Genomic DNA, 7804 nt, shown 5'->3' on the forward strand with positions numbered 1-7804 from the left:
TGGTTTCCTCGGGTCATTTTTCTGAAAAACAAAATGAAGCAAAAGAAACCTTCTGGCTTTGTTATGTCCCCTTTGATTGCCCCATCTGTGAAGGTCCATGTGGGGATGTGGACCCTGCTGACCGGTATGAGTCCACCTATGTTAGAATTAGCTTTACTTTTACTACATAACCTCCCTGATTTGAATAATGGAAGACTAAGTAGTCCCAAAGGAAAATCTGACTATAGGTGTCTATGGTAGCAGACTGCAGCCCCCATCCCCCACCCCCGCCAGCCCCTGCAGGACCTGTCACAAGGCTAACAGGACTTTGCCGCTGTCATTAAGGCTACAGACTGAAGATAAGGGGATCATCCTGGATGTCCCAATACAATCACAGGCTCCTTAAAAGCAGAGAGTAAGAAAGACGCAACACGGAAGTCCGACAGATTGGAAACAGGAGGGGGATGTGGCCTGCCCTTGCTGGGGATGAGGGGGACATTCGGCTAGCCAGAGCAGGACTGTGGGCAGGGTGTGGAAGAAAACAGCCCACACGCAGTCAGCTAGGAAAGGAACCTCATCCCACAGTCACGAGGAACTGCCAGCAGCCTCGGCGAGCCCGGGGGCTCAATAATCCAGAGGCCTCAGGGAGGAAAGCAACGTTGCAGGCAACTTGATGTGAGCCGGTGAGCCTCAGCATAGGACCCGGTTGAGCCTGGACTTCTACCAGCAGAACCGCAGAAGAATAAATAGGCTTTGTTTTAAGCTGCTATTTGGGAGGTAATCTAATAGGGCAACAATAGGAAACCAGTGTGAAATCTGTTTTTATTTTTATAAAGTCTGTTTTTAAAGTAGCTGGGAGAGTTTGGGGTAATAGAGAGGGTCTTGGAATTTACCGTAGAAATAACCCTTGCAGCTGGTGAGCCTGAGGATCTGGGCGTTTTCATCCTCTGAACATCAGCCACATCTCACTGTCACTCCCTCCCGGGAACAGAAATACATTTCCAGCGCAGACACCGCTGGTCCTAGAGAGGGTGAATGGTACCCCGGTCCTATTTATAGGGATTATATGCAAATGAGGGATGGCATAGCTACAGCATGTGATTGGATCAAAGGGCATATTTAAATAGGCAGAGGCAGTACGGCTCTCTTATTGGATAAAAATTGCTGGGAATGTCAGCCAATCAGATCACACATATCCCCAGAAGCCCTTCAAATAGCTCTCCAGCAGACACTCCCATGCTAGGTTACTTGTTTGAGTTGGGGACTTGCAACCTGGGGAAATCTGTAAATATGACCCAGATGTCGATGGTAAATTCATGATTCCGCATTGTCATAAAACAAGTCGATCTCAAAGCCCAGCAAGACGTATAACTATCATCCTACGAGTATCAAAGTAATCTATATTCTGGAATATTAGAAAATTTAGAGAAAGAGGGTTTGAGCATGTTTTTGTGGGTTTTGTTTGAGTTTTTAGTACCTAGAAATCCGGGAGCAGTACAGAGTGTGGTCCTAGGCCATCATCAGATCACTTGAGAACTTGTGAGGAATGCAAACTGAGGTTCAGTCCAGATCCACTGAGTCACAAAAGGGATGAGGCCCAGCCAGCTGCTTTGGGAACCTTTTCAGGTGTTCAGATGGGTGTGAACGTTTGAGAGCCAGTGTCTCACAGAAACAACTCAAACACAATTCAAAGGGCTCCCTCGGAAATTCAGCCACAAAATTATCTTGCCTGTCTCCAAGTAAGTCAGTAAAAAATAGAATGAGGAAAACTTTGCTCAGTATGGTAAATAAACAAGGATAATCTTGGAAAAAGTAGAATTTATTTTCATGAAAGTATAAAGCTCATTGAGAGGTGGATAGAGGTTTAAACAAAACAGGGAGATCCACTTCCTTGGCGATTAAATTTAAAAAAAAATCTATTTTCACTTATATTGATCTATAAATTCAGGATTTCATTTGTTATTTGAAAGAAAAAACAAAGTTGTAAAGATCCTGTACAAGGAAATAGAAAAGAGGCAGGAAAAAACACTTAAAAGTAAAAGAATTTTCTTTCTTTGCAAAAATTTTTTATGTTTATTTATTTTTGAGAGGGGGGAGGGGTAGAGAGAGGGAAGAACAGAATCTGAAGCGGGGTCCAGGCTTTGAGCTGTCAGCACAGAGACCGATGAGAGGGCTTAAAGTCAAAAACCATGAGATCATGACCTGAGCAATAGTCAAGACACTTAACCCACTGAGCCCCCCAGGGGCTCCCAGAAATTCTGCCTTGAATATTAAGTACAACACTGAAACAATGACAATGACAAATTTTAATTTCTTATTGGAATCATAGAATGGTTCAGTATTAGGGAGAGCATAAGTCACCTCATTTAGGTCTGAGGAGAAAAGAGATGCTTATATGCAACTTTAATCTTTTATCATTTTTTTGAAATTAGTAATCTATAAATTAGGATCAGTAGGGGCCCAGCATCATGTTGCTGGTAAATTACTTTAGTGTGGCTGCCATTAGGGCTGGAAACAAATCAGAGAAGCCCACTGTTGCCATCACTATTTACCTCTATCCTGGAATGTCCACTGTTACCCAGTATTGGGCAAAGAAGAAACTTCTAAAAGGTACCGAACATGCAGAAATGACAGAGTGCAGTTACACAAAACCAAAAAAAAAAAAAAAAACAAAAACAAAACCAAAAAACAAACAAACAAAAAAACTCTGTGTCCATTCAGTAATCAACTACAAACAAGGAACGGAAAATATAATAAGGAAATCCATTCAATAAATCACAATACATACATACGTACATACATACACACATACATATTAATATATTTTTAAAAACTTTTACAGCTACAAATAATGTTGATGAAATGTGTGCACAATGGGATGAAGAAATGTAGTGAGTCTGTAGAGGATTAAACATGATTTTAAGAAGAAGAAGGTAAAAAAAAAAAAAAGAAGAAGAAGAAGAAGGTGAGGCACTTGGCTGAGTCAGTTGGTGGAGTGTAGGACTTTTTTAAAATTAATTTATTTTTGGGAGAGTGCGGGTGGGGGAGGGGCACTGAGAGAGGGACAGAAGGATCCCCAGCAGGCTCTGTGCTGACAGGCTGACAGCAGCGAGCCCGATGCGGGGCTCAAACACACAAATGTACAGATCATGAAAATGTACAGATCATGACTTGAGCTGAAGTCAGATCGTGACCAGACTGAGCCACCCAGGCCCCCCCGTGTGCAACTCTTGATCTTGGAGTTGTGGGTTCAAGCCCCACGTTGGATGTAGAGATTATATAAAAATAAAATCTTGGGGCGCCTGAGTGCCTCAGTCAGGTGAGTGTCTGACTCCTGACTTTGGCTCTGGTCATGATCCAGGGTTGTGGGATTGAGCCCCACATTGGGCTGAGCATGGAGCCTGCTTCCGATTCTCTCTCCCTCTGCCCTTCTCCCCTGCTCTCTCTCATTCTTTTTCTAAAATAAAAAAGATAAAAATAAAATAAAATGTTTAAAAATATTCCCAGCTTTGGGGCACCTGGTTGGCTCAGTTGGTTAAGCGTCCTACTTCAGCTCAGGTCATGATCTCATGGTTAGTGGGTTTGAGCCCTGCGTTGGGCTCTGTGCTGACAGCTAGCTCAGAGCCTGGAGCCTGTTTCAGATTCTGTGTCTCCCTCTCTCTCTGGCCCTCCCCTGCTCATGCCATCTCTCTCTCTCTCTCTCAGGAATAAACAAAAACATTTAAAAAAAGAAAAAAAAATTCCCAGCTTCACCAAACTGCCAGAGGGATTCATGAGGTCAAAAAAAAGAAAAAAAAATTAAATGCTTGCCATTAAAAGGAAACACAGTAAACAGTAAAAGGAAACCTCCCAAAGGGCCAAAGTTGCAAAGCACCATTAGGAAATGTATATAACCACTTGGCGGAGTTCGTTCTTCTTCTTCTTCTTCTTCTTCTTCTTCTTCTTCTTCTTCTTCTTCTTCTTCTTCTTCTTCTTCTTCTTTTAATATTTTATTTATTTTTGAGAGAGAGATAGAGACAGCATGAGAAGGGGAGGGTCAGAGAAAGGGAGACACAGAATCTGAAGCAGGCTCCAGGCTCTGAGCTAGCTGTCAGCACAGAGCTTGCTGTGGGGCTCGAACCCACGAACCGTGAGACCGTGACCTGAGCTGAAGTCGGACGCTTAACCGACTGAGCCACCCAGGTGCCCCAGCAGAGTTTGTTCTTACTGTGGAGGCCGTGGGGAATCACTGCAGTGGAGACAACCCCAAGCCAAGCCTCTTATGAAATGAGTCTAAGTGAGGAGCAGACCCTGTCCTGGGGACCTCGTTATGGCTAGAGAACCAGCACGTTGCATTGCCTCAAAGCACTTTGGTGCTTTGTGCATCCTCTGAACGCTGCAAGGTTGCTGACAGTGTGAGTGACTGGGGCGTGCCCCATGCCCCTAGCACTGAATGTCATCTCCTCGTGGGATTCTGGGTGACTCGAAGTGAACGCTCTCTGTGCTCCAGGCCCAGAGAATGGGAAGGTGGGACCTGGAGATGGTCAGTAGGAGTTTACTATAAAGGGAGCCAGAGAAACGGGGTATCGGCTGGAGTATCAGAAGGGTCCCTACTAAGAGCTGGGAGCCCTAGCATCGCCTGTAGCTGTCAGATCTGGAACAGCCTTCGCACACCGTTTACAGGATCACCTGCCCCTTACAAGAACCCCACTCTGCCTTTGGACTGAGCTCCTGAAAGTCCAGATGGTTCTCAGCTTGCTGTCACGCGGGTGAGGGAGACCAGGGAGTTTTTGCACTGGAGAACAGCATTGTGTGTGTGTGAGATGATGCACACGGTCAACCATTGCGACCTCAAACCCCAAAGGACCTACAACAGAGCCCTACATACAACCCTGTATTTCCTTAGCTGTGGGTGCAAATTCCATGAATGATGAGAGCAAGGGAAGGACATTTCAGATTAGGGAGGGCTTCCCCCCGGTGCAGGATGGTAGCCGATGCCGGGTCACCACGCTCAATGTTCAAGAAAGAATTCTTGAGATGCTTTATGGAGTAAAAGATGCTTTTATCATAGCACAGGGCCCAGACGCATGGGCAGAAAGAGTTGCCCTGGGATTGTGAGGAGTGACTGATGATGTATATTGAAGTTTGTGGAGGGAGGGTGGGTAGAGATACTAAGTTTCTAAGGAATTGATGAAGGCTGCAACCGAGGTTTCCAGGACCCTGAAGGTCTAGTTATTGTCAAGGTGAGGCTGTTTTTAGTCTCTAGTAAAACATCATCATTAAGGGAGCCATGAGTTCCTTGAGGAAGGTCACGCTCCACACGCCTCAGGGATTAATGACTGGGCTGCAAGCTGTAGGGACACTTAACGTTAGCTACCTTTCTTTTCCCTTTGTTCTCCCCATCATAGTATTGGCACCAAATGTATGCACGGACCCGATCTATAACACAACCTTATCTATAAAATGTATGTGTCCTGGACAAGCCAATACTTCGGTGGGGGTGGGGGAGGAATGTTTGCATCTGAAGTACTCTTCAGAGAGACCAAATTTCTCTGGAATTTTTTGTAGAGGATGTGTTTCCCTGGGTCTCAGTGTCTCTGAGGGAATAGGAACCACATGGAAGTCAGTTGCTGAGATCATGAAAACTGTCAACTGAACCAACTGAGAAGAGGTTTTTATTTTGTTTTGTTTTGTTTAATTTTTTAATGTTTTATTTATTTCAGAGAGAGAGAGAGCGCACATGAGCAGGGGAAGGTCAAAGAGAGAGGGAGACACAGAATCTGAAACAGACTCCAGGCTCTAGCTGGCTGTCAGCACAGAGCCCGACACGGGGCTTGAACCCACAAACCACGAGATCATGACCTGAGCTGAAGTCGGACGCTTAACCACCTGTGCCACCCAGGTGCCCCTTTATTTTGTTTTTTAAATTTTTTAATCTTTATTTATTTTTGAGAGAGAGAGAGAGACAAACAGACAGAAAGAAAGAATGAACAGAGAAAGGGCAGAGAAAGAGGGAGACAGAGAATGGGAAGCTGGCTGCAGGATCTGAGTTGTCAGCACAGAGCCCGATGCAGGGTTCAAACCCATGAACTGTGAGGTCATGACCTCAGCCAAAGTCGGACATTTAATTGACTGAGCCACCCAAGTGCTCCTAAAAAGAGGTTTAACATGTGATAAAGGAAACTCTCAACTTTATTTATTTATTATTTTTATGTTTTTTATTTATTTTTGAGAATCAGAGAGACAGCACTAGAAGAGGAGGGTCAGAGAGAGGGGGAGATACAGAATCCTAAGACAAGCTCCAGGCTCTGAACTAGCTGTCTACACAGAGCCCGATTCGGGGCTTGAACCCACGAACCATGAGATCATGACCTGAGAGAAGTTGGATGCTTAACCCACTGAGTCACTCAGGTGCCCCTCAACTTTAAAAAAAACATTTTTTATGTTTATTTGTTTTTGAGAGAGAGAGTGAGAGAGAGAACATGAGCAGGCAAGGGGCAGAGAGAGGGAGAGAGTCCCAAGCAGGCTCCACGCTGTCAGAGCAGAGCCCAACACAGAACATGACCCCATGAACTGTGAGATCATGACCTGAGCCAAAATCAGTAGTCAGATACTTAACTGACTGAGCCACCCAGGCACCCCAATTCTTGACTTTTTTGGTTTGTGGGCTCTGCCTTCGGGCTCCCAGGGAAGCTATACTTTAGCCTTTACCAAGGTCAAAAAGACTCAGCAAAGGGTGCCTGGCTGCTTCAGTTCGTTAAGTGTTGGACTCCTGATTTTGGCTCAGGTCATGATCTCATGGTGCATGAGTTCGAGCCCCGTGTTGGGGTCTGTGCTCACAGCGTGGAGCCTACTTGGGACTCTCTCTTACTGTCTCTCTGCCCCTGTCTTGCTCATGCTCTCTCTCTCTCAAAAATAAATAAATAAATAAGCATTAAAAAAAAAAAGACTCAGCAGAACCTCAAAGCATAGGCTCTATTTCTGTACATCTGCTCCACTAAAAATATATATATATAATCAAAAAGGAGCATTCCAAACATGAAGAAAAACAAAGACCTCCCTGATTCCCATAAGATTAAAGGCATACAGCCTTGTGCATACTACAAACATAAGATATAGTCTGTAACCTTCTGGAATGTTCTTCATCATGATGACCTGTAGCTCTTTATGTAAAATAATAATAGTAATAATGATGATGATGATGGTGATGATGATGTAACCCTGAACCAAATGTTCCTTCCCTGGACCTTCCCTGGATCATCTTCTTTGTGAGATGCTGTGTCCAGGAAACTCACATAAAACCCTTTACCTTTTCAAAATTTAAATAAATGGGGGAAATTTGTGTAAAGATTTGCTCAATTTGTATTGACACATGTAATGCAGATTATGGTTTCAAATCCTCCTGGGGGAGTGCACATTAGGCAACCCCCCATTCCATGTTTTGTGTGTGTGTTTGTTCAGACACATGGAACCAGGTGACATTCTCACTCATGTCCAGAGAGTGGACTCAGGTCCCCTGGTAACCTGGAAACACAAATCTAAAATCAGAACTGGGGCGCCGGGATGTCTCAGTTGGTTGGGCGTCTGCCTCTTCATTTTGACTCAGGTCGCGCATCATCTCACAGTTTGTGGGTTCGAGCCCCACGTCGGGCTCTGTGCTGACAGCTCAGAACCTGGAGCCTGCTTCAGATCCTGTCTCTCTCTCTCTGCCCCTCCCCTCCTTCTCTCTCTCTCTCTCTCTCAAAAATAAACATTAAAAAAATAAAAAATAAATAGAACTAAAGCTCTTGTGGTCAGAGAAGGGAGGCCTCAGACAGTCTCAGAGTGGCCATCCTCAGCAAAGCAG

Source organism: Hyaena hyaena, unplaced genomic scaffold, assembly GCF_003009895.1.
Source record: "Hyaena hyaena isolate Hyena2069 unplaced genomic scaffold, ASM300989v1 scaffold_879, whole genome shotgun sequence".
NCBI classification, from domain to species: Eukaryota; Metazoa; Chordata; class Mammalia; order Carnivora; family Hyaenidae; genus Hyaena; species Hyaena hyaena.